Source organism: Anolis sagrei, chromosome 3, assembly GCF_037176765.1.
Source record: "Anolis sagrei isolate rAnoSag1 chromosome 3, rAnoSag1.mat, whole genome shotgun sequence".
Taxonomy (NCBI): Eukaryota; Metazoa; Chordata; class Lepidosauria; order Squamata; family Dactyloidae; genus Anolis; species Anolis sagrei.
Genome location: NC_090023.1, coordinates 40,013,409 through 40,040,566, shown reverse-complemented (window position 1 = coordinate 40,040,566; position 27,158 = coordinate 40,013,409). Strand labels below are relative to the sequence as shown.

Sequence of the window (27,158 nt, the reverse complement as noted above, 5' to 3'; positions counted from 1 at the left end):
AATGTGTGTTCAGAGTCTACACAATGATTAAACTCATAATAGATCATAAATCAGTAATGATCTTTTTAATCTAAACAACCTGAAAAGTTTGTGCTAGGGATGGAGGAACAACAGCACCACATATGCCACTTACTGATGTTCAAGAATTTTGTTCAAGCATGTTTCCAATCCTCAGATTAATACAGACAAGACAAAGTCATCCTTGGGTTTTCACACTTCTCTGAATTTTGCAGCACTGTTCTTATTAAATAAACACATACCAATCCTTACTTTGAGATAAATGTACACAAAAATTTATGTTTAAGATAAAATGTGTAGAATACATGTGTATGCAGCCAGCTCTCCACATCACTGGGGTTCAGGGCGCAGGACCCCCATAAAAGTGAAAATAAACAAAGAATACCTCTCTAGGAATGACTCTATTGTCAACTACTTGGGGGTGGCTTTAGCATAGCAGATTAATCACCAGTTGCAGCTGCAGTAAATCTTGCCAACTGAAAGGTTGACAGTTCGAAGCAGGGTCACGGTGAGCTCCTGACCTGCAGCCCAGCTCCCCCGCCCACCTAGCGGATCGAAAACAGCAATGTGAGTAGATTAATACGAACCATGTTGAGCGGAGAGGTGTTTTACGCATGAACAAACAAAGTTCTTCGGCAACGAGATGGAGAGACAGCACTCCCTCTGTGGCCGGAACTGAGCACAGCCCTCAAAAGATGTCAAATGATAGAAAAAGTCTACAAATACTTCTATCTGTTGTCTGTCTTGTCATTGTATAATCGGCACTGAATGTTTGCCAAATATGTGTCCTGTGATCCGCCCTGAGTCCCCTTAGGGGTGAGAAGGGCAGAATATAAATATTTAAATAAATAAATAAATACTGCTGAAAGCTACCATAGGACTGAAATGGATGACCTAGATATTCCTACATAGGTGTTGTCTCTAGAAATCTCTAGGCCCTCCAACAAGACTGGAGGAAGTTGACTGTAGAATCATACTAACGGAACTAGACATTCCCCAAGAAAACATTGAAATCAATCCATGAATAATCAAATCTACAAAAGTCAAAGGACTGTATTGGAAAAAATATTCAAATGTCACATGAGTTTTCTGCATTTAAAATGGACATTGATGTGGAAACAGAACAGAATCAATATACAAGAAATGAATTATCACATGGATCAAAAATTCTTGGAAGGAAGGGTAGAATTGGAACATAATAAATGGAATGGGCTGATTAAAAATAAAACCAAAAGATCGATTAATTCAGTTTATCGGACCTTCCCCAGACATTTGCTGTAGGAGCGCAGATAATACCAGACAAACTATTACATTTCAGGAAATATTTAGCAAATAAATCAATTCCAGATGGCTCAAGCAACTTAAGATCTAATTCAGGATATCACTTTAGAATGTGCTTTAAGTCTGAAGACATTGGAAATTAATGAAATTATGTACTGAAGTTTTAAGCAAACTGAATATATGAATAATGGAAGCACTAAATATTGAGAAGTTGGCACACACTGTAATAATGAGCACATTTGCTGATAGTTAATAAAAGCAATTATTGAAATTTTGCTTGTTATTTATTATTAATAATATGGTAATTACTTTAAAGGTCCAGTAATTCATATAAATAGGCTACTAATGTGAGGAAATGACCCTGGGAGATGAATTAAGTCATTAGTTGATTGGTTCTTATTAGTAATTATACTTTCCTTTGGGAGAGTAAAGATTCCCCATGAGTGAACCAGTAAATCCAGTGTTCTGTGCTAATGTTCTTATTAGAACCCTTTTCAGTTATAACCATCTATGGAACAGGCATTGCATGATTATAAGAAGGCAATAGTGAACTAAGTTCATAAGATGCATGAGAAAATTGTATTTCTATTACTTTTCCAACAAAAAGAACAAATCTAAGGACGACATGTTCTGGTAAAAAATTAAAAACCCCATGGACCCATAAGATGCCTCATGAATCAAAAGTGACCAAATGATACTAGCAAATCTCATTGTTAAAATAGTTTGCTGATTTTTTGGAAGGACAAAGCCGGGTTTAGTGAACCAAACAGGGTCAGTATTAAGAATTCAGTAGCTTGCATGTGCTAGAATCTAATACAAAAACTGCTAAACATTTGTATTTAATAGTTAGGAAATGCACAGAACAACACTTTGTCAATTGCACCAGGACCTTACCACTGTTTTAAGTTTCTATATATCATCTAATTTAAAATATCTTATTAGTCATAATACCATGTGGCAGCAAGTTCCAAGAAGATTTCTCCATTAGGCTGTTCCAACAACAACAACAAAAAAAACAAACCCAGAGGAATGTTATTGGCTAATAATGCATTGCAACAAATTATTTCCATAGGTAGAATCAACAGCAATAGATTAATGTAATGGCCATCTAAGTGTTAAAGGTTTGTACAGCCTCATAAAGAGAGGACAGGTGGGGAGCGGAGATTTCTTCCTTTCTTTTTAAAAAAACTAAGGTCAAAATCTATTATTAAACTTTATTTATACTCTGCCCCCATCTCCCCAAGGGGACCCGAAGCGGCTAACATGATGCCAAGCCCCACAATTATAATAAAGGAAAACAAAATACATACTACAAATAATAACATCAGATAAAATAAACCAATAACATAATAAAACAATAGGGTAAACACAGCATACAAGATAAAATAATAATAATTGAGTGCAGTGGGCTGGGCCAAATGTAAGGGATAAAATTATAAAACCCTTGGGTGAGATAGATAGATAAATAGAGTAGTGTATCTGGTGTAACACTGTAGTGTAGTATAACAATGTAAAATATTTTTTTCCATGTCAGGAGCGACTTGAGAAACTGCAAGTCGCTTCTGGTGTGAGAGAATTTGCTGTCTGCAAGGACGTTGCTCAGGGGACGCCTGGATGTTTTGATGTTTTACCATCCTTGTGGGAGGTTATTCTTATGTCCCCGCATGGGGAGCTGGAGCTGATAGGGGGTGCTCATCTGCTCTCTCCCCAGATTCAAACCTCCGACCTGTCAGTCTTCAGGCCTGCCGGCACACTGTGCCACCACTAGGTTTGCCACAGTACTCTGTGGCATACAAGGTGAAGCCAACATGGATGGATTCAGTCATGAAGAATGGGAAAATAATCATAATGGTAATTATCATTATTTTGATAGTTTCAAGAAGGAAGGAAGGAAGGAAGGAAGGAAGGAAGGAAGGAAGGAAGGAAGGAAGGAAGGGAGGAAGGAAGGAAGGAAGGAAGGAAGAAAAAAAGGCATTAAAAAAACTTGTTTCTGGGTGTTACCACACTAATGTAGGGTTTGTAATGCTTTATGCAGATGATGACAAGTGGCATTCCAGTCTGCTGTGCCTATTCCATCAAAAATATTGCCTCTTATTGTTGCTTATGCAATAATAAAACAGGTACTGACTTCCCATCATCCCATAGAGAGAATATCTAGAATATAAGGTGTTCATATACCAATAATGAATAGCACTATAGACACAACATTTTCCACGGGTTATTATATCATAGAGGAATTAAAGTTGATAAAGGAACATGATAGTACTCCCGATTACCATAAGTGGTATATTGCTTTCTACTGCAGCATTATCTCTCTCTAGAATGGAAGTGTGTACAAAATTCAAGATAAAAACTGAGCCTACTGATATTCTATCACATGCTCAATGGTAAAAGAACTACAACTACTTCCATAAGAACTGCTTCTGAATTAAATCATGGAGTCGTTTATGCAGCTCCTATAAAAATACAGCTATTTACTCTCAACAAAACAACATGGCTGCAACCTGGAGAAATGTGTAGATTGTGTAGGTAAGCTCTCAATATGAAAGTTCAAAATTTTCTATCCGATAGTTATCTGATAAAAATAACAACACAGCTTCTAAAAGTTTTGTACATAGAAAGAGAAATGTAATGTTATTTTTGTAGGGTTCCCGCCAAGTCATTTCTGGGACCATAATGCGAATCTTTCATGGGTCTTTCTTGGAAGAATTTGTTCAGAGTGGTTTTGCCCTTACCTTCCTCTGAGGCTGACGGGTTTATTTCCACAAGAATATAAATCACAGAAATAAATTATGTCAGTTTCTTCACAGTATACTTATATTAGAATATTGTTTGAACCTTCACTAATGACTCCTTTAGGTTAGTTATTTCAGTGATTAGATGCAACAAGATTATTTCGGTGGTTCTACAGAACAGGAAATCAGCATTAAAACACACCAAAGGCATTGGCCTCTGTGCAGTCAGTGATTTTAATGTTTAAACCAGGGAAATAAATTGCCCCAAAGGCCATAGATGTAAACTAACTGGGTCTTCATATTTTCCAAATAAGTAAGCCCTTATTTTTGCCTAGTTAGGTTGGGACACTGATATGTTTGGGACAGTCTTCCGGGCAATAGTATGATAGATGGGACCCTACACTAGTTGTGCAACGCAGGTCAGAATTAATGAAGGGAACACGTGCGCGGGACAACGGAGCGAGTGAGAGACGCAGCTGTGACAGGATAGCAGTGAAGTAATTTAACTCAGGAGGGACAGGATAAGAATAAGGTAATGTAACAGTATTTTCCCCCTCCTTTTTATCCTTCCTTCCATTGGTCGTCTTTCCCCCTTCTTTTTTATCCTTCCTTCCATTGCAACGTCTCCACCACAGCTGCGTCTCTCACTCGGTGCGCTCACTTGCGCATATGTTCCCCTACTTCAGACCCGTGCTAAGCAAGCAGCATAGAATAGGGTCCCAGCTATCATACTATTGCTGTCTTCTGTTTCATTTAGCTTGTGTCCACATTGAGCAGGTTACTATGGTTTAAAGCTACTCCAGATAAATTTTGGATCCAGCATATATGTCCAGATATGCCAGGGTCACATTATACCCACTGAGATGTCACCTCTTCCTCCATGTCTCCACCACTCACCACCGGTCACAGAGCTCACTTTGAGAACTGGGCCCTTGTCTGTGATGTCAGAATGGGGCTCCCATGTGATCAGTGAGGAAGAAAAGCTTACTCGTCATGTGAGCACCCCCTTCAGAGAACCAGTCACTTGGATAGAGCCCCTTGGCCAGCAGGGTGGAGGCAACATGGAGGACAAGCCATCACCCTCCCCTCCTGTAGATACTGACAGATGCATTTATGGCAAGTCCAGTGTTTTTAGTTAGTGTAGGCAAGCCCTAACTTAGGTCGATTCCAAAGTAGCTTCCTTGGTTTAGAAGAGAACAACTCATACTATTTTATGTAATAGATGTACCCTTGCCTTGCCCCTCCAACTGTTCATAGGAATGGGAATAAAATGCCTCTCCCCACTCAAAAATACAGACATAACAGTTTCTAGACTGAAGGCTTTATTTTGTACTTTACTTTATTGCTTTATTCAGAACACTTATCCACAAATATAAATATGTGATTTGTGATCCAGGAACTGAAAATCATTTCTGCCATATGTACTAATCATTTTGCATGTGTGCGCGCACGCACACACACACGCCATCACAAGCCAATTGCCTATCTCTTCTTACACTTATTTGCATTAAACAGTAAAGGCTTTGTATTCCATGAGGCTAAATCAAAAAGTTGCCTAGCAACTAACTGGCCCGCACATCAGACAAATCTACTCACAACAAGTGCAGCAACCTCTGACATGTTACGAAGTATTCAAGGAGGCATGGATCTTTTACAACCGATGGGGTATAAAAGATGCATAAAATATAACAAAATTAATACACTGAGAAGTCATGGAAACTAATTATTAGGAATCAATGCAGTTACGTGCTGGCAAACAACCCTCAAATCAGTCTGGACACATAGTTAACATGAGGGAAAAATCTTGGGCATATCTTTAAAACAACTCGGCACTCTATGTATTCAAAGGGCTGTTCCCTTGGTAATCTTTCCACACGCATCCACAAGAGTGCTGTTTGTTCAAAAGAGAGGCTTGTTTAGGCCAGCATCCTAATTCTCACCATGCTGAAGCAGACGCCTCTTGAGAAGGCCACAAGCAGAACAAGATGGGATGCTTTCCCTCTCTTTTTACTCCTAACAATTGTTGTTCAATGGAGTTTGTAATAAAGCATTGTAGTGTGCATGCCTGTCCCTCCTCACCATTGGAAATTGTCATTTTACCTTTCTTCCAGGGTACTCTAATCCCTTGATCCTTCTTCTTGATTTCACATTCCTGGTCCCTCCAAAGGTCAACATTCTACGCCATTTTTTCATTGAGATTTTTAGGGTGTATATATCTAATTGTTGGTACTTGGGGGGGGGGGGGTGTCCAGACAGCTTTTTCTCGCTGTATGGATAGTGTTCTTTTGGCTACATAGGAATGAACCATTGGACAATTGAAATAGGTTTGAAGGATATTGCCTCTGAACCCAGACACTGCTTACAGGTTGAGTTCCACTGATAGGTGTTCAAGGAGTTTGCAAATCAGCAAATGTTTCTGATTTCCAGTATTGATCACCAAAGCAAGAAAAAGGCTGGTTAGGGGAAGGAAAATATAAAAGTTCTATATTTGTGTGCATGTTACAGTTCTGTTGCTCATAATCTGTTTCTATAAGTGGTTGCTGGGGACATCCATCCACTCAGTCTCCAGTTTCTCAGTTAATAAAACTAAATAAATAAAACTTTATTTATACCCTGCTACCATCTCCCCAAGGGGACTCGGGGTGGCTTACATGAGGCCAAGCCCAACAATTACAACAAAGCAAATATACAACATAAAAATACAGCAATAAAATATAATTAAAATAATAATGCAAAAAGCAACACAGAGTAAACACACAATGCGATATAAAACCACAATAACAGGACACAATGGGCAGGGCCAGTTGCAAATATTAAAACGTTTAAAAACACTGGGTGAGATGAGCAATGTAGTGTATCTGGAAGGAGGTTCAGGTAGTCTGAAGTTAAGCTCGGAGACAACAGAAAAGCCTGAAAGGGGTGGCAGGTCACACCATCATACTGGCTAATCAAATAGTCCTGGCATTTGGCTATGTGAGTCCTGGCATCACTTCAACACTTAGGAGCCCCCAGGGGTGCAATGGGTTAAACCTTTGTGCTGGCAGGACTGCTGACCAACAGAGTGGGTTGAGCTCCCTCTATCAGCTTCATATCCCCATGTGGGGACGTGAGGGAAGCCTCCCACAAGGATGGTAAAACATCAAACATTTGGATGTCCCCTGGACAATGTCCATGCAGACAGCCCATTCTCTCACACCAGAAGCTACTTGCAGTTTATTAAGGCTCTCCTGACACACACACACACAAAATTACAACATTGGTAGCAACAGCTAACTTTCTGTCCTGCACTTTAAAAAGGAAAGAGTCAAGAAAGCAGTGGGAAAAGCTGACAACTGAAAAGGAATTTATGGCACATTTCAATGCCCACCTCTGTAAATTTATAAAGACAAACACGAGGGATCCAAAGCAACTGAGGTTAATTGTTTCATGATATGCCATTTCCAAAAAGTGCCTGCTTGATCAAGGAGACAGGGCTCACTGAATAGCCACAGATGCCTCATAATTTTCAAAGCTCAGTTTGCAGCTGATAACAGGAAATGCATATGGTTTTACATTTTTCATTACAGACTTCTACACAGATGGCTTACCTTACAGCAAATGATTCTGTGCCTGTTTGGTTCTGCTGTGTAACTCAGAAGTGTTTGCTGTTTTCTGGAATTGAAAAAGTTAAAAAGAGAACATGATGATCATGAAAGATAGAGTAGAATTATCTTTCAAAATGATGAAGCAGAAAAGGCTTTTATAGAAAATGTTCATGACAAAAACTTTAACATGATACATAAAAGTGTAGAGTGGCTTTTGTCATGGCTTAGGAAGAAAGAAAAGCACTATCATTAATTTAGACTCTAAGCATACGAGCCTACTAAAAATCTCTTTGGGACAGAAATGTATTCTTGGAACCAGCCAAGCCCTAGTTTTTGTTGAATGCATTTTAAAATATGATTTCATTTCTGTAGTCTGGTACATGATAAGAAAAGAGCTGGGAGGTTTTTTTTCAGCATCTAACGACACTCTTATTGAAGGGTACATGTGCCCAGAATGGAAAATAAGGTAGCAATAAAGATACCTCTTAAATACATTGTGCTCCTTATTACTTCAGTTTTAGTCATGTGAAACTGACTTATTTTGGACTCTGTAACAAAAGCTTGGCACAAGCAAATGATGTACAAATAATGCTCTGTCTCTGCCATTCTCCAAGTACACTGCCTGAACATGCATACTCTTCTGTCTTTTTTGTTTTGTTATTCCACTGCTCAGTTCCTCAAAAAGGTCATAACAACACCAGAAGCATGTAGCATTTTTTCAGCTTAGGGGTTCTCCTCCAAATAAACTATTATATATGTTTATGAAGGAAGCAGAATGATTGAGATTTTTGCCTGTATTTATAAAAAAAAGGTTAATAAATAATAGGGCCCAATAAAATATATGTATTCACAATCTACTGAGATAGGAAGAACTACTGACCACAGTGTATCCCAAATGAACAGAATAAGCATGCCCACAAAGGCTCTCTCAATTTAAACTCAGCGCCAGGTAAAGCCTTAAGAACAAATTTATTTATTTATGTATTTATTTACTCTATTTCAATCCCACCTTTCTCTACCCCAAAGGGGACTCAAGCTGGCTTTACAAATGGCAACTATTTAATGCCTTTAGAGAGCAAATAATTAAATACATTTAAGTTAAAGTTTTTAAAATTAAAAATTAGAGTTAAAATGCACATTAAAACATATAAACATTATAATTGCTATTAAAATCATGCCGTCTACAATCGTAATCCGGGGCCATTCCAAAAATCATTGCACATATGTATCGTTGAAGGCTTTCATAGCCGGAATCAATGGGTTGTTGTAGGCTTTTTCGGGCTGTATGGCCATGTTCTAAAAGCATTCAGACCATCAAATGCTAATCAAGGTGGCCAATTGAAACATCCACACCTACCTCCAACAGACAAAAGGTCTTTCTTCCACCCTGGACCTTCCACAGAAATATAAACCCAATTTTCCTCATTTCCAACAAACCTCACAACCTCTGAGGGTGCTTGCCACAGATGGAGGCGAAACGTCAGGAGAGAATGCTTCTAGAACATGGCCATACAGCCCGAAAAACCTACAATTTTTGCACTGTAGTTAATCTTTAGAGCCAGGTTTTCACTTTTCTCCTGAAGACCAGGAGGGAGGGAGCTGCTCTAATATCACTGGGGAGGGAGTTCCACAGCCGAGAGGCCACCACTGAGAAGGCCCTGTTCCTCTTTCCCACCAGTTGCACCTGTGCAGGTAGCGGGACCGAGAGAAGAGCTTCCCCCAATGATCTTAATCTCCTAGGTGGTTTGTAGGAGGAAATACAAATATGGACAGGTAAGCTGGGCCTGAACAATTTAGGGCTTTATAGACTGAAGCCAGCACTTTGAATGGTGCTCGGTAGCAGACTGGCAGCAAGTAGTTCCATTAAATGTAATGGAAACATGTTTAAAGATGAGTACAAGTCAATATTATCAATACAAGCATGTATTGTAAATTTACTGCGAAGACCACACAGGAATCCCTATTCCAGAATCCCAATTCCAACAAAGGAGTATTTGGGATGGCATGCAAAGATCCAGCTATGCAAATGCCCAACTTGGTCTTCCAGTCACTAGGGAGTATAGTATACCCACTCCCTACTGAGTGATGCCACACAAAACTACATTCCCTAAGTTCCGCAATGGGTCTTCCATATGCTATCAAAGACCAAAGGACATGGATTACTTGATTCTGGGAACATGATCCAACCATCTCCACAAAGTAGTAACAACATGGTTTGCAAATGCATGAAAACACATAATATAGGGAGAAAGTGTGGGCTGAAGCTCAGCGCAAACTGATCAAAAGCCTGGCTTACATTACACCAAAATTTATACTCAAACACACAACTTGAGAGTAAACTTCCATCTGCATCACCCTTTCAGACCCACCAACCAACAGATTCAAAGTATGGTTCCAATTCATGGGCTAACTTTGTCCACCAACAAAAACTGCCCTTTCCCCAGGCTGCAGGAAGTTCTGGTAAGAAAGCTGGCACCCACATCACCAAGATGGCAACCAATTTGCTTTTCTCCTGCCCAGTCCTTCCCTGTAACTCTGTTGGCCCAGTAATGTTTCCCATGGGCCGGCTGGGCAAGTAGATCATTTTCTTGTTGTTTCCTTTCATGTAAAAAATAGAAATGAGAAAATCATGAAAATGAGCAAAATTTGGCTACCAGTATTTAAAAAAACCCTCTAAAATCAGAACAGTAGATAAAGAGCAATACTAAAAAAAAAAAAAAAAACCAAAAAGAGGGAAATTCCAGACAGGAAACCATCAGGGCCAGCTAACGCCTCCCAACAAAGGATTCCCCCAGGCAGAAAGCAGCCAAGCTTTTAAGCTCTGAGGTCGTTCAATGCTAATCAATGTGGCAATTGCATTCACGAGTTCTTTCTTCAACATTTCCCAGATATATAAACCTCACTTGCCTAGTTTCCAATAGACCTCACAACCTCTGAGGATGTCTGCCATAGATGTGGGTGAAACATCAGGAAAGAATGCTTCTGGAACATGGCCATACAGCCCGGAAAACTCATTTTGAACAACCCTTTTCCCCCTTCAGCATTTTCCCCACTACAACACACAGAACCCCACTTGGCCCACGATCTGCAGGAGACATTTTCTTGGAGTCTTCATGTTTTAAGGGGGAGCGGCTGGCAGGAAAGGTTGCTTCCACCAATCCTCTTGGACCAATGTTTTTCATGGTGCCTACTTACAAACATTCAGCAATCAGAAAAGAATATCTGTAATGCAGAAAGTCTATATATTTAACAATTCTTCAGCAAACTCTAGGAATTGAAGTAAGTAAAAGAAGCCACTCCAAGTATTAAACTCTCACTACCATTTATTCTAGGAATAAAACAGAATTATAGAGAAAAACAATTATTTAATACAGACAAGTTCTTTGCAAATAACAACAACAACAACAACAACAACAACAACAACAAAACCCCATGGCTGTGGCTCACAAATGGAGCTTTGAAAAAGGAGACAGAGGGCCTGATTCTGGCAGTCCAAGAACAAGCCATTAGAACAAATGCCATCAAAGCCAGAATTGAAAAGTTGATGACAGATCCCAAATGTAGACTCTGCAAGGAAGCAGATGAAACAATAGATCACATCCTCAGCTGCTGCAAGAAGATCACGCAGACAGACTACAAGCAGAGGCATAACACCGTTGCTCAGATGATTCATTGGAACTTGTGGCACAAATGCCATCTGCCTGCGACAAAGAACTGGTGGGATCACAAGCCTGAAAAAGTTACAGAAAATGAACACGTCAAACTACTTTGGGATTTCTGAGTTCAGACTGACAGAGTTTTGGAGCACAATACTCCTGACCTCACGATCGTGTTGAAAAGCAAAGTATGGATTGTCAATTTTGCAATCCCAGGTGACAGCAGGATTGAAGAGAAACAACTGGAAAAGCTGTCACAATATGAGGATTTAAAGATCGAACGGTAAGCCTCTGGCACAAGCCAGTCAAGGTGGTCCCAGTGGTGATCGGCACACTGGGTGCAGTGCCTAAAGACCTTGACCTGCACTTAAACACAATCGGCGCTGACAAAATTACCATTTGCCAGCCGCAGAAGGCCACCTTAGTGGGATCTGTATGCATTATTTGCTGATATATCACACGGTCCTAGACACTTGGGAAGTGTCCGACGTGTGACCTAATACAACAGCCAGCAGAGTGATTTTGTCTGCTGTGGAGTCATCTTGTTATGTTTCAAATAATAATAATAACTTTATTTTTATACCCTGCCTCCATCTCCCCAAAGGGCCTCGGGGCAGTTTACATGGGGCCAAGGCCAAACACATAGAGTTAAAAACATAGCATATAAAATATAAAAACAACATTATAACAATTGTAAGGGAAGCATCATAAGCAACAACTAGAAATACTTAAGTCTCAATAAGGGGGGGGGGGGCTGCTGTGCAAACAAGTTAGAAAATAGTTTGCTCAATAAGGTGCATAGATCATATATCAAACACAAGGGGTTTACTATTCATGGGGCTATTAAATTCATTTACCTACCACCACCCCTCTGCTCCTGTCTGTTCAAAAACTCTTGAGGGAATCTACGTTCTCCTCATGCATGGCAAGTCATCCTGATGTTTGCTTTGTTTTAAGAAATCATATTATATTCATCTGGTCATGATTTAACATATATCTTGCATATTCCCTAATAAGGGAAAGAATTCTGTAGCTGTCACAAGTACACAATATAGCTGCAAACACTGTCACCTTATTTCCCCTCTCTGAAGAGAGCAAAATTATATACTTTAAATTTATTTATCTTAGGTAAACAGCATGGGCCATATTATAAACAGCATTGACTTAACTTCAACTTGTTAAACCTTTTCATCCCCCATTCTTTATAAACAGAAGTGGAAGAAATTAATGTATGTACATAACAGCAAATGTTCCCTCACCATTTTACTTTTTAAAAAGCACTGTTTTTATCTTATATAAACAGTGGTGATGGAATTATAAACACCACCTCCATGTTAATACTCTTATTATCTTGCATAAACAGAAATGAAGGAATATGTACATGACACCAATCAATCCTCTTCTTATACAAAAACCTAGGCTCTTTTTATCTTTCATGAACAGTGGGGGATGTAATGAATTAAAACTTTAGCTTTCCTGTTCATGTAGGGTTTTTTTAAAGTCAAAACCCATGAATGTATATCCTAAAGGTATATGCAAACTGGTAGTAATAAACAATGCTACACACAGGGCTTCCTTTTTCTGAAAAGCTGCTCCCTTGGATTTTAAATTTCTGGAACTTATATGTCCCAATTTATTCATATCAGTGGATGAGATCCTTGAAAATCAACTTTCCATGGATGGAACACCACTAGGAAACAATTGTCAGTGTATAGTGTTATTCTGTGAAAGATGATCAAGCAAAAGAATTATCTAGAACAAAGTTCAAAATTTCTAGTGAGATAGATTGGGTCATTAGGAGATATCATCATTCTCCTAGCAGACAAGAGGAATGCCACAGTAATCATGGAAACAGAACAATACAAGACAACTCCTTGATCCCACAATATACAAAAAACCAAAACAAGACTCAGCCACCAAAATAACCAGAAAAACTAACACTCTGATCAAGAACTCCTCGATCAGCTTCGACATACGCCAACAACTGTCCAAATCGGAAGCCCTCCCACCTACGCTTTGTGATACATAAACCCCATATTTCTAGATTTCAACAACCTCACAGCCTCTGAGGATGCCTACCACAGATGCAGGCAAAACGTCAGGAGAGAATGCTTCTGGAACATGGCCATATAGCCTGAAAAACTTACAACTCGGTGATTCCGGCCATGAAACTTTCAACAATATCATTATGAGTTCTTACTCACCAGTAACTGAGTCATCTATATCAATGTGTCTCTGATGCAGGGAAAAGATTTTTTTTTCCTAATGTGCTATGACATTGTACTATATGTGTGCCCATTGATTGCAATCCTTTTTAAAAATTTCTTTCCTCACAATTTGCTATAGATCAGCAGCTTAGATGTATATGCCTTACACCACTGGAGAAATTATACTGTTTTGCCGGGATTGCACCACCTGACATCTGCCAGTAAGTAGCAGCCAATAATAAAAGGACCAAGGCAGTGACATCTCCGGCCCATCCCCTATATGGATATCAGCCAGCAAGCCAATGCCTTAAATCAAGAAATAGTTTTCTAAGTTCTACAGAGATACTCGCAGGAACAACTCAGCAAGCGAGAGTCCAAAAGTGGCAGGCTAAAACCTGGAACCTCAAGCCATGGCTAATACCAAATGAGAGACTCTTCCCTGGGAACACAGAAGACTGGGCGACTTGGAAGGTGCTAAACAGACTGTGCTCTGACACCATGAGATGCAGATCCAACCTTAAGAAATGGGGCCACAAAGTGGAGTCCGCAACATGCGAGGGTGGGGAAGAGGAAACCACAGACTACCTATTACAATGCAATCTGAGCCCCACCACATGTACAATGGAGGACCTTCTTATATCAACACCAGAGGCACTCCAAGTGGCCAGCTTCTGGTCAAAGGACATTTAGTATAATGGCAAGTTTGCTTCTGATACAATAAATAAAACAACTTAGAGGTTTATAGACACTGCTCCATGGATCACAACTTTGACGGTCAATTATCTAAATCACTACACCATTTGTAGACAAAAGACACTCTTTCACCCACACTTCTGTAATTGCCATTGACCATTCCTGCATAGTTTAAGGAATTTTTGTTGCTTTAATTAGAACAAGGAGAGAAGGGATTGGAATTAACATGGAATTAACACGGAGACGGGATTGGAATTAACATGCAGTGCCTCCTTCTGCACAATAAAATTGTTCTGCTTGTAAACTTCCTGCTCTGAGCAATCAGAAGGTGGGTTAAGTGCCCCAAGAAGTAAATGTTGAAGTGAGAGAAATGTGAGGTCTTCTGCTTGGAGGGAAATAATTTAGTAATGTTAAGATATTTTATTAAAAATTCTGCATTGTAGCAAAGACAGAGATATAAGACTGGGAGAACATCCACATCATAAATTTGACTTTCTGGGATCACACGGCAGAACTGACAGATTTAAGTTCAGAGTTTGAGAAATATTTTTTTAAATAATAGATATGATGTCATGGTGAAATCATCCATACCCAGGCCATGATAGAAATATATTCTGGGCCACAGGGGTGGCTGAAGAATGACATTATATTTATTCATAAAAGTAACTTTGTAGGCTCTGTGTTGCATTGGCATGTAGTTGTTGTTGGTATGGTCATTTGCATTTGCATGACATGTTGTCCATAGGGTGAAGCAGCAGACAGTTCCCCAAGCAATCAATTAAAAATATACACAATAAAAATCATAAACAAAGCCACATTAAATGGTATTAAAACATTTTTAACAAATATAAGTATAAAGAGAAGAAGAAGAAAAAAACCCCCTCATATTGCATATTAAAAGGCTGCTTGATTAAAGGACAGTAAGAAAGAGGCCATAACTGAGTTTGTTTCCAAATTAAACTGTTTTTGGGTTTTTTTGGAAGCCCCAAAATTGTATTCTCAAAAATTGTTATTGCTACACACACACATGTATATATATTCACAGAACATCATTAGAAAGAAAGCAAATGCTATTGGTGTAGAAAGCCAAAAAGAAAGACATATGAGTGCATATTTTACCTCAACAGCTTGTAAATATGCTGCAATAATGTACCACAAGAGAAAGGGTTCCCGAAATCATCAGGACAGTACATTACCAGATTAATATTAATCTCTAGAGTGCTAGATTAATTTCCTGTCCATGCAAATGTCCTTTTGATTACAGCAAAAATAATCATGGGAAAAAAAACTTTCATTTGCAAAAAGGAGCAAAGATTTAGAACATTAACAACTTTCAGCCCCATATGTATAATTAAATGCAAAAACCCAGGTCACTGGTATGCTACCTTTTTTTTAAAGTTGTGCAAATATCACAGAAATTTGATAAAGTTTATACAATAGATTCCATATTGGCTTCTCACTGATGAAAATTATCTTTATTAGACTGAGTGTGCTAACTGTAGGCAATATGCGTTTCTTATAATGTCTAGTTTGGTAATTCGGCAGTCTTTCTGAGTTCTTAAAAGAGATTAAAGGTAAATACAGTTTATCCCCAAATTCATTCTTCACTCATTTTAAATTTAGGGGACTTTGGTGGAGAAAAACAATTATTTGTTAATGTGACAGTTTATGAGTAATTTATTATTTATTTATTTCAAACACTTATATTCTTCCCTTCTCACCCCGAAGGGGACTCAGGGCGGAGCACAACATACACAATGCAAACATTCAATGCCGGGACATGAATTCATTATATGCATACATAAACATTAAAGACATTTGTCTCAATACTAAAATACACTGTTTCAAACCATCTTGATCATATGCATCTAATCTAATTGGCCTGGTAAGGTTTCCTATCGCTGCTATATTGCACTGTCCTGAAAGCTTGGTCCCACAGACAAGTTTTTACCATCCTTCTGAAGGACAGGAGGGAGGGGGCTGACCTGATCTCACCAGAAAGAGAGTTCTATAGCTGGGGGGCAATCACCGAGAAGGCCCTCTCACTCGTTCCCACCAATCAGGTCTGGGTCAGGTCTTGAAAGGATTGTTTTCAGGTGAAAATGAAAAACATGAAATCTTAGTCTTTTGTATGCAGTTAATGGGTTATGGAATGAGACTGTATCAGAGGATTCAGCATTCAGTTGTATCTGGAGGTCTCCACTCCCTACACATAGTTGGGGTGAGAAGTTTCTTCCTTATCAAGGGCAAGAAGAGATTATGGCATGAAATCTGTAGCTGGACCTGCCCTCTAAACCCAGTTGCCTTTAGCTGCTTCAGACAAAAGAGAACCTGGAATACTACAAAAAATAATGGCAGGGATTGAGTTATCTGTCAGACAAAAAGTATTCCTTGATAGTTTGAAGAATGTTGAATACTTACATAATGAAACAATGGACAAAACCTTATCATTTAGATTTAATTTCACGTAAATTCTGGGAAGATATAGCTCTTGGCTATATTTTGTAATTAGTAATGCATTTAAAATAAATAATAGTCATGAACTTCAATTATACTCTTGGTGGTTGTTCCTGATGCTTGTTTTATTGTTGTTATAACGTTGCTTATGTTATTTTTATATTGATTATTGCATTTTGTACATGTTATGTTTTAAGTGTCGACTGGGATGCTAAAACATGTTATGTTTTAACATCTCCTTTTCCCCTTTGGGGAGAAGGAGATGGGGTATAAACATTAAGTTGTTGTTGTTATTATTATTATTATTATTATTAAAAACACTACCAGTATTTTGAATTGCAAAGCTATTTTTAAAGGTACAGGACACTTGTGAAAAGTTTCTTATATGTGGGAAAGCCAACCAGGTTATGCACCTGACCTATTACTCACTTCTTTGCAAAGGCAAGTGTTTCCTATGAACAGTTTCATTAAAATGAGTGAAGAATGAATTTGGGCTCTTTGAAAAAGTGAAACAAAAATGTCTTTGATTTTTTTTTTCAAAAGGACAACATTTAAACTCTAAAATATAAAAGCAAGGAGAAAATAATGTACTTTTATTGGAATAAGTAGGTCATTAAAATAACTGTATGTACACTTACTGAAATGTCTGGTCCTCTTAAGTGGATTAATGGATTTCTTTTTTCAGACTTTCCAAAACACTTTGAGCTTACAACATGCACGCAAAATTTCAACCAAAAGGATTGTTTCAGGACTGACAATCCACTGAAGACAGGGAATGGAAGTGATGCCTCTTCTACACTTACACTGAAAAGAGATCATGAATTTAAAATATCTTCTTGGGTTGGAGGAGAGTGAAATAATGAAAATAGTGCTGATGTGCCCTATAGACTACAGGAAGGAAACCAAGTGAGAAGAGCTCAAATAAAAGATTGTCCTGTTTTATAGCCATCGATTTCACACTCATATCCAGTGCCCGTTCTAAACAGGACTAGAAAAGTATAAAGAATTTTTTGTTCATGTCTGCTGTAGCCTCGAACAACAGGAAAGTGATTCAGAACCTTTCAGAATATCAGCCTCCGAAGCTAGTTCTCTGAGTGATATTTGCACTGCAGAAGACATCAACCTATAGGTTGTATAATAAAGCTCTGTGGTACAGCACCTGTTTTGTATGCATGAGCTCCAAATTTCAATCCCTGGCATGTCTAGGGAAAGCTATGATAGAAACCAACCTGGCATTCTAGAGATTGGCTGCCAATCAGTATTTACAGTCTGTGCTGTACTGTGTTCAATCCTGGACATCTCATTTATAGAAGGTTATAGACAAGTTGGAGTGGGTTTAGAGTAAGGCTATGAGGATGAAGCAAGGTATGAAGAACAAAACATATGAAGAGCGGTTGAAGGGGCTTGGGGAAAAGAAGATTGGGTGGGGTGACATTATTTAAATATTGCAGGGATTGCTATGAAGAGGAGAATGTAAACTTGTTCTCTGATGCCCAGAGGGTAGAACTAGTAGTAATAGTTTTCAGTTAACAGAAACGGACACGAGAAAGGCGGGATAGAAATATTGTAAATAAATAAATAAGGAGCTTTTATGTTTTAGAGCAGTTCAGCAATAGAACCAATTGTTTGAAAGATGATGAAATCTCCTCCTCTTGACATCTACAAAAAGAGGTTGGACAGCTACCTTCTAGGAAAACTGTAGCTGGGAATCTTACATTAAGCAGAAGGTTCGACCTGAAGGTCCATAGGGCTTTTTGCAATTTGATGAGCCTAAGAATAAATACTCAATAAGACTGAGAGAAAAAATTATGCTGGGGAAAATGGAAGGAAAAAGGAAGAGGGGCCAACCAAGGGCAAGATTGATGGATGGCATCCTTGAAGTGACTGGATTGACTTTGAAGGAGCTGGGGGTGGTGATGGCCGACAGGGAGCTCTGGCATGGGCTGGTCCATGAGGTCATGAAGAGTCGGAAATGACTGAACAAATAAACAACAACACGAAGACTGATTTCTCTTTTCTTATGTTGTGTTTAATGAACAACTGGGGAGATAATGTTCTAGTGCCCCTCTGTGGGGGCAGAACATTTTCTCTGCATATGGGTTCTAATACTAATATTATCAATTCAAATTATTTTCAAGCAGAACTGAGTCAATAACATATTTTGGCAGAGATGGCTAAAGACCTTTTATTTATTTATTATTTATTTACTGCATTTCTATGCCGCCATTCTCAGCCTGGAGGCAACTCAAGCCGGCATACACTGGCACAATTCGATGCCACAATAAACATTAAAAAATTAAAACCCTTTAACACACATTATAAAACCATGTAAAAAGTATTAAAACATAAAGCACTAGTAACTTCCTATTAACTCATTTTCCATGGACATTGTAAAGCCGTTCCATGTTCATTCTTTCCTGGGTTCCATATTCATCCATTACCCTACATTTCCAAAGCCTTGTTCAAAAAGCCAGATTTTTTTTTTTGGAATGTCAATAGGGAGGGGGGTCGATCTAATATCCCTAGGGAGGGAGTTCCATAGCTGAGGGACCACCACTGAGAAGGCCCTGTCATCCCCGCTAGGTGCGCCTGCAACAAAGGCGAGATTGAGAGCAGGGCCTCCCCAGAAGATCTTAAAATTACAACTCCCGTGGTAGTTAAAAAGTAGTGTCAAGCTGCATTAATTCTACAGTGTAGATGCATCCTTAGGCCTGATTCAGTATCACTAAATTTCTTGCATGGTTGGATATTGATGAGTCTCATTGTTTAGAGAAAGAATGGCAATATATAATTCCTATAGCACTGAACTATAGTGAATTCTTTACAATCCCCCTCGTGCCTTAGTTTATTTTTTCTTAGGGTAATGTTCCTGACTGAGATAATTTCAAAGGATGCTGGAAAAAATACTTTTGAGATCAGAAACAGGAAACAAATAAAATGAGTCTCAAATTCCTTGCATTTTTCAACTCTTTATGATTTTTCCAACAGAGTATAGTAGCACAACTGAAACACAAACAACCTACTTAGTGCTTCAAATATGAAAAGTGTTGTATAGGGAATTCCACACCAATCATAGGAGAATATCTTGTTATGTTTCTATATGCTGTGAAGTGGTATGTGCACAGAAAATTCACAAATAAATACTGAAAGCAATGCTGACTGTTGCCTGGCCAAAGATCTGACTATGGTTGGTGTGACTGTATTGCAAAGCTGCTATTCTCAGAATAACTTGCTTTCAAATACGAATACTTTTACTCATCAGCTTGCTCTTCTTTCAGTTAAATGAACTGTATTATATAAATGCTGTGTTTTTAATTCTGTTCCTTTAGCACCTTCTGTACTGTTGCCATATGTGCTTTCAGACTACATGTCTAAGGAATCTAATGTTGCTGTAGCTCTCAGGCTATGTTTGGATTCCACTCCATGCATTGCTTACATTTTTTTATTTAGGTAAAAATACATTTGATTAAAAAAGTACTTTCTTAATTAAAGGATGACTATTATCTTCTGTTCAGAATACTCACTTTTCTCAATATTATGATCACATTTCCTCTATATGAGATTGTCTTATTGGCACACCACCATATTTATTCCAAGTTACTTCTTTCTTTTTGTATTCTTGAATATTGTGCTCTCTAGCTAAGTTTTAGGCAAAGCTCCACTGCTCCTTGAAACAGTATTTACTCATGCGATGCATAATGGAACATTGAATACTGAACATGTGTGATAAACATTCTATTTTCTTGTATTTCAGTAAGAATGATAATATTTCCTTATATTTGTTAGCATCTTCCTACTATCAGCCAGCCAATGCTGTTTGATTTACTTATTTTCATACTCTGGAAAGCTGATAACCTGCTTTTCCTCCTAGTAAGCATAGGGTAGTTTCTACTATCCTTGCCTGCAAATTTTAGTAAATAATATCAATGCTATGGAAGTCTTAGCTCTAACATGTATTCATAGACTGACTTTAGATGTAATTTCTTGCTTAAACAGACTCAGATGATAGGCTCTGCTTTGATCCTTTCTCTCTCTGCTCTGTTAGGGGTACCATATCTGCAGGGCTTGTAGTTTGTAAAAAGGCAACCGTATTTTATATGCTTTTGATGTTATCTTTAAACACACCTTTGATTTTAAAGTTGTAGTCAACACATTCTCCATTAACCTTGGCTTCATTTTGGAATTAGAATGATTGTGGCTCTCCCCAAAGGCCCATTTGGAAATCTGCAGTCACGTGTTGACTCCTTTTTCTCTTTTCCTTCTTTTTATGTAGAGTATAGCAGGGTTAAAATGAAACTGTTATTGAAAGTATGCCGCTTCTTGAAAACATTTTCAACTGTTTACTCAGAAGGAAGTGCTAACTGAATGCCAATTATTTATCTTTAAGACATGGAGACCACAAAGACCTTAGCTCCTCAGACAAAAGTTAAGAGAGAAAAAAACCCAACCAGCCAACCAACCAACCAAATCCTGTTGAGTTTTACTGTGTACAAACATTTTAATTTACTGTAGAGGTTTCAATTGAGCATAGATACGAAATTTCAGCACACACATTTCTCTTTAATGTTTTGTAGACAATATCTACCAACCCCCCTCACCTCCAAACACTGTCTAAGCTTCTTTTGTGTATGTACTGAAGTTCATCTTGAGCATCCTCCAGTTTTACAACCAACCAAATACTGTTGAGCCTTACTGTGTATAAACATTTTAATTTACTATAGAGGTTTCAATCGAGCATAGATGCGAAATTTCAGTACTCACATTTCTCTTTAAAGGTTTTGTAGAAAATATCTACCAACCCCACCCCAAACACTGTATAAGCTTCTTTTGTGTATGTACGGAAGTTCATCTTGAGCATTTTCCAGTTTTATCGACCATATTTTATGACAGATATGGATGCAAAACAGAATATATGTCCAGGTACATGTGAAAACAAATTGGATTCAACTACTACCTCAGTATTGCCTATATTGGCTAGAGTTGGTGCGAGATGCTGTCCAACAATTCAGCATACCACATATTTCTCATTCCTGCTGTAGATATTAGCAGTAGGAGCAAAGTTGATATTTGGTTAATACTCATATCATTGTGCAAATCAATGATATTTTCAATGTGTTTTTGAAGGCTTTCATGGATGGATTCACTGGGTTGCTGTGAGTTTCCTGAGCTGTATGGCCATGTACCAGAAGCATTCTCTCCTGCCGTTTCGCCCACATCTGTGGCAGGCATCCTCAGAGGTTGTCAGGTCTTTTAGGAACTAGGCAAGTGGGCATTTTTCTGAATTATGTGATAAAGTTCCCAAATTAACAAGCAGAAAGAAAATGGTAAATAAACAGAAATATGCATTATATGAAGAAAAGGACATCACTTGCAACAATGTATAAATTAGGAAATGTGAGTACAAAAATGCCTATATTAACAGAAAAGCATGCCAGAAACATAAAAATATTCACCTCACCTTTAGGGAAAAAACAGCTTAATAGAGGAAAAGGATAAAATAAACATAATGCTGGAAAAATGAGAAAAAAAGCAAAATTGAATTTGGCAGATATGTTTAGTCCTAAACAGAGAGAGGTTTTGCATCAATTGTCCTCAAAAGACACTAGAGAAGAAATATAAGATGTTTGTCTTCTGTGTTTGAAATGCAGAATTTGACTTGCAAGTAGGAGAAGCTCTGATGTGATCCTTTGGATTGAAATGGGGTTGCCTAACTGGGAAGACAAAGCCGCAATACATAGCTCTCTACAGAAGCAATTAATTACTTTTGTGGTATGTGATCTATATTGTTTCTATCCATTACCCAGTTTATATTCAGCATAAAATCAAGTTGCATAATAGTTTCTTCTTTAAATGTTTTTGTGTACATATGAAGCTTCTAAGGACTAGTAACTTATTTCATGCTTTTCAAGCATTACCCTGTGGCCAGCCCTTTTCTCTGCCATTCTACAACAAGCAGAAATTCCTTGTCCTGCTAGAAAACGTTCAGTGCTGAGAAGACCCATCTTTATGCTGATAACACTAAAATATAAAATAATGCCAACAGCTGGTGCTACAAATGGCTTTTAAAAACGATGTTCATTCACTAAATTCCTCTTGCTACTTTTGACATGAAACACGCAGTCTCTAATTATTCTGATCAAGACGGTGAAATACAAAAACAAACTTTAATTGTGTTTAACAGATATTTAATCAGGATTCACTGAACTACAGATTAAAGCTGAAATTCATAAACCATAATTACCCGATTGTCGCAATCTTTTTGGTCCACATTCTGCTTCCGTCTGGGCGTCTGGCACTTTGCCCTGAATTTCTTTTAGTGTCTTCTCAGCTTCGTTGCTGTTCATGTTTTTCCAGCAGAGATTTAGCACAGATTACAAAATATCTGTTCTTGGCAACTTTATCAGCCTTTTTTTCCCTTGGAAAAAAGTTTATGCCTCTTATGCCTACACCAGAAATTCTGGATCAGGAATACAGCCGCTTGTCGCTACCGTCTCAACTATAAGATTGGCTTATCTGCCGCAATCTGCTAAAGGATAATCAATTTCTATTTTTCTCTCTCTCCTTTTCATATGAAAGGCTTTAATAAGAAAGACGCAATTCTATATTAGTGTTATATTGATGGCTGACTGCATCAACAATGTTAATTAAGGTTGCCAGGTTTCTGACTCTTTCTGTGCCTTGATAACAGCGACATGGCAGGCAGAAATTAAGCAACGAAAAATTCTCCATCTTGTTATTTCTGGGCAAAAAACTATTTGATGAACTTACATTTCTATGTGTCTAGAGTGGTAATGTGGACAGTTCAAAAGCTGTTCAACCTCATGTTACACCTAAACATATGAACAGAAGGGGAAAACTATTGTTGCTGAGTGAGAACATTTGACTCTAAGATCTTGGAAGAGGCAAAATGCAAAGTAGGAGGCAATACAGATATCCATGTTGCACCTGTCACAGAATTCCTTTCCATGTAAAACAAAAGGAATAAAGTGGCGCAGCAGTCCTTTCTGCAACTTTGCTTTCTAGTGAGTGAAACATCGGCTAGAGAGCAACTTCATGCTGTGGGAACTGTCTCCTCTCTTTTAAGAATGCAGAAAGTGGGGGAGCTTTAAGGAGTAGTAGAACCTACTTTAACCAAACCAGATTACTTGTCCATCGAGTCTAGTGTTGGCTAAGGTTTTTTTTTTTCTTTTCTTTTTTTCAATTATTATCTGAAATATTTAACTGGAGATTCAGGGACTGAACTAGGGAACTTCTACAAACAAAATGTATGCTGAAAAGAGGATGTATTGTAATCTCTCCTGTTATTTCAAGGCATCATCTCAACATGCGGGCTACTTTGTTTTCACCAATGAATATCCACAATTAGCTGGGATAAAGGAGAAAAGGGCCAAATTTCCAAATTGTCTCCAGTTCTGTTTTCTCTTATTTAGAAAGGCTGTTTCTAATCTGCTTGTTTCCCAATGTTTTCAGAGTCATTCACATATGGTACTCAGGTGGTCCCTTTATTCACACAGCTTTCAAGGCCAGAACCCCTCAGCTTCAGACGCGAACTGTTACCATATGCTTTGAAAGCAAATAGGCATTTTGCCTTCTATGGTAAAATGATAAAAATCAACAGAGTGGCATCCATGAACTAATACTTCATAGTAGAGATAGAAGAAGTGCTTGATAGGGAAATTAATTGGATCAGTTTCTAACTAAGCTGAACTTTTCTTTCTGAATTCTGCTTTCAAGGACACAAGAATGCTATTGTATTTATTTGTTTGATTTCTGTCCTGCTTTTCTCCCAAAATAGAAACTTGTTGTTGTTTATTCGTTCAGTTGCTTCTGACTCTTCATGACCTCATGGACCAGCCCACGCCAGAGCTCCCTGTCGGCCGTTGCCACCCCCTGCTCCTTCAAGGTCAGGCCAGTCACTTCAAGGATACCATCTATCCATCTTGCCCTCAGTAGGTCCTGCTTCCTTTTTCCTTCCATTTTCTGCAGCATCACTATCTTCTCCAAACTTTCCTGTCTTCTCATTATGTGGCCAAAGTACTTCATCTTTGCCTCTAATATCCTTCCCTCCAGTGAGCAGCCAGGCATTATTTTCTGGAATATGGACTGGTTTGATCTTCTTCCGGTCCAAGGAACTCTCAGAATTTTTCTCCAACACCACAGTCTAAAATAGAACCTAAACCCACTTAAATTATAAATAAAAGCAAACTAACCTAAAATATGTAGTAGTACAGATTTTTTTAACCAAAAAAAAGCAATAAACAATAAATCGAATCAAAACATTACTTTAAAACAACCCAACATTAAAGTATCCAAACTAACACATGGGTAATGGAGCCATGTTTCACTGGAGAGGGTCCAAATGCAGGGACCCACAGCCCTTTAATCACAAAATGTCCATTTAATCAAATAAAATGGAGCTAGCATGTCTCCTCCTGCTTTGGCCATAGGATGTCTTAAATTTCTAACTGCAGCTTGATCTTGAATATTTTCACTGAGAAGTATGTAGGGCAGTGTATATTTTAGAAGAAGGAACTTGAGAAAACACTATGAAATTCATGGGGTCAACAGGCAATGTAAGTAGAAAGGCATTGTGAAGGAGCACCTCTCTCCCACTGAATATGCTGAAACTCATTTACTGGTATATAAACTTATTATTGAAGACTATAAAATTGTTAGCTCTGGAGGAAATTGTAACAGACACACTTTTCATATTTCTTGGCTAGCCATTAATGGCAATCAATGGCAAATTATCAACTATAAATGGTTTTAATACCGCAAATATTAAGTACTATAAAGATAGCCTTGAAACCTGAATATCTGTAGATTGATAACCTTAGCCTTCAAACCTCAGGCTGTTTATAGGCCCATGGTTCTCAACCTGTGGGTCCCCAGGTGTTTTGGCCTACAATTCCCAGAAATCCCAGGCAGTTTATCGATTTCTGGGAGTTGAAGGCCAAAACATCTGGGGATCCACAGGTTGAGAACTACTGTTATATGCTATATGCCAAATCCCACAATGTCTTATTGACTGATGTAAAGTACTATTGTCTTAATAAGAACGAGCTTCAATTTGTTAGGACAAATCCAGTCTATCACCACATGCAAACAACAGTTTAGGACTTCCATTATATTCTTACTTAGCATCTAAAACCGAGCATTGTACTTCCCAAATTCCTTAGTCTGTTGTATGTCTTACCTTCAATCTTTAGTTTTGTCACATTGTGCTTTAATGGAATGTATTTTAACTTTCTTCCCCATTTTTTCTGTCAGTTTGAGACTGTAAGTCAGAACCACTTGACTCCAAGACTTTTGCCTCTACATTTAAACAGTGAAAAAGAAACTGCAATAGAATACGAATGCTATTCTTCATTCAGACTGTTTCTCTGAAAACAGTTCACATGCCTTTCAGATGCAAAACTGTATATGTCTAATTTACCCAAAGGCCGCACTTGTAGCACCACTTGCAGCACTATCTATTTAGCAGATTCTTTTTGGAATAATCTGTCCCCAGACTTGAAGCTTAGTGTTTTTAAGTGTTTTATGTTAATGATAACAGTTAGTGCTGAGAACAGATGTACCTGACTCTGGCGTGATCTACTCTATTAGGCTTTTAGGACTGCTGTATTCGTATTGCCCTAAAAATTTATGTCAGTTTTCAAGGTGTGATGACTGTACTGGGTGTACTCAGTGTTATTCCCCAAGGTGTGATGCATCATTAATGTGTACTTTTTCACAATGTGGGAATATTCGCACAAACATGTGAGCATATATTTCCTACATTGGTTGTTTCAGTTTTTATGTTTTCCTATTGTTTAAAAATACTTTGTTTATTAGTGTACATGTACATGATGATATCTATTTGCAAGTACACACAGGATTTTTTAGTAAAAAAATAAGGTTATATGGTGTACATCTAAGGAACAGAAAGAGGCAGGAGATTGATAGTAGATGACATAGTTAAGAGTACACAAAGAGAGAACATTTTCTCCAGTATGAAGAATACTTTCCTAATTATTCTTTAATTCAAACTTTTCCAACCCCGCAGCTTCCAGGTGTGTTGGACTACAATTCCTCAAGACCATGATGTCTGCAAAAGATTAAAATCCAGCACACGTGGAGAATACAGAATTATGGAATGATGTGTTAGTCTGCTTCTCAGTGAGTTGCACATTTGAATTACTAGTGACCGCATAACAGCTCATGGTAGAAGTTAAGCTTCTCCAGATATTACTCTTTTTTCCATTCAACTGTCACAAATTACATGGTATAGATAAATATCTTCACTTTTTCTACAAGTCTATGGAGGAGCTGAAACGCTTTTTCTTCAGCTATAGACTTGAAAAGTTTACTAACTTGTGCCTTCTGATTTTCCAGGATCAGTGAGAGAGAACACATATGCATGACATATGTTTGTAGTACACATTCAGTATGATGCCTGTATTCACTGATCACATATCTGTAGTTTCATTTATCTGCTGTTCACACAACAGCTCTGGGCTTTGGAAGGGGGAGTAGGAAAAATCACTG

At 38.2% G+C, this 27,158-nt stretch overlaps 1 protein-coding gene across 6 annotated transcripts in view; it reads right to left on the bottom strand.

The window, feature by feature from the left end:
• The window catches only part of ZBTB20 (zinc finger and BTB domain containing 20), a 607,051-nt gene that overhangs the window by 141,813 nt on the left and 438,080 nt on the right, over positions 1-27,158 (bottom strand). For all 6 annotated transcript variants that reach the window (XM_060770782.2, XM_060770779.2, XM_060770783.2 and 3 more), the window contains one exon: positions 7,622-7,685. The gene's annotated coding sequence lies outside the window, so the exon portion shown is untranslated. The remainder of the gene's footprint in view (positions 1-7,621; positions 7,686-27,158) is intronic.